Source organism: Nannospalax galili, unplaced genomic scaffold, assembly GCF_000622305.1.
Source record: "Nannospalax galili isolate Female #2095 unplaced genomic scaffold, S.galili_v1.0 scaffold46, whole genome shotgun sequence".
Lineage (NCBI taxonomy): Eukaryota > Metazoa > Chordata > Mammalia > Rodentia > Spalacidae > Nannospalax > Nannospalax galili.
The window spans coordinates 1,438,624-1,438,936 of NW_008355790.1; the positions used below are offsets into that span (position 1 = coordinate 1,438,624).

Here is a 313-nt window from a genome sequence, read left to right on the forward strand (position 1 = left end):
GGTGAAGTTGAACATTTTTTAAGATGCTTCTTAGCCATCTTTACTTCTTCTTTTGAGAACTCTCTGTTCATCTCCTTAGCCTATCTTTTAATTGGGCTCCTTCCTGTCTTGATTCTGTTTTTAAAGTTCGTTATATATTCTGGATGTTAAACCTCTGTCAGAAGTATCGCTGGTGAAGATTTTCTCCCATTCTGTGGGTTTTCTCTTCACTTCCCTGGTTGCATCCTTTGATGTACAGAAGGTTTTTAGTTTAATGAGGTCCCATTTGTTGATTCTTGACCTTGTTTCCTGAGCAATTGATGTCTGGTTTAGA

General features: G+C 37.7%; 1 protein-coding gene across 1 annotated transcript in view; it reads right to left on the reverse strand.

Moving 5' to 3' along the window:
• Nucleotides 1-313, reverse strand: part of Enpp6 (ectonucleotide pyrophosphatase/phosphodiesterase 6) — a 114,077-nt gene that overhangs the window by 45,739 nt on the left and 68,025 nt on the right. The window lies entirely within an intron of this gene.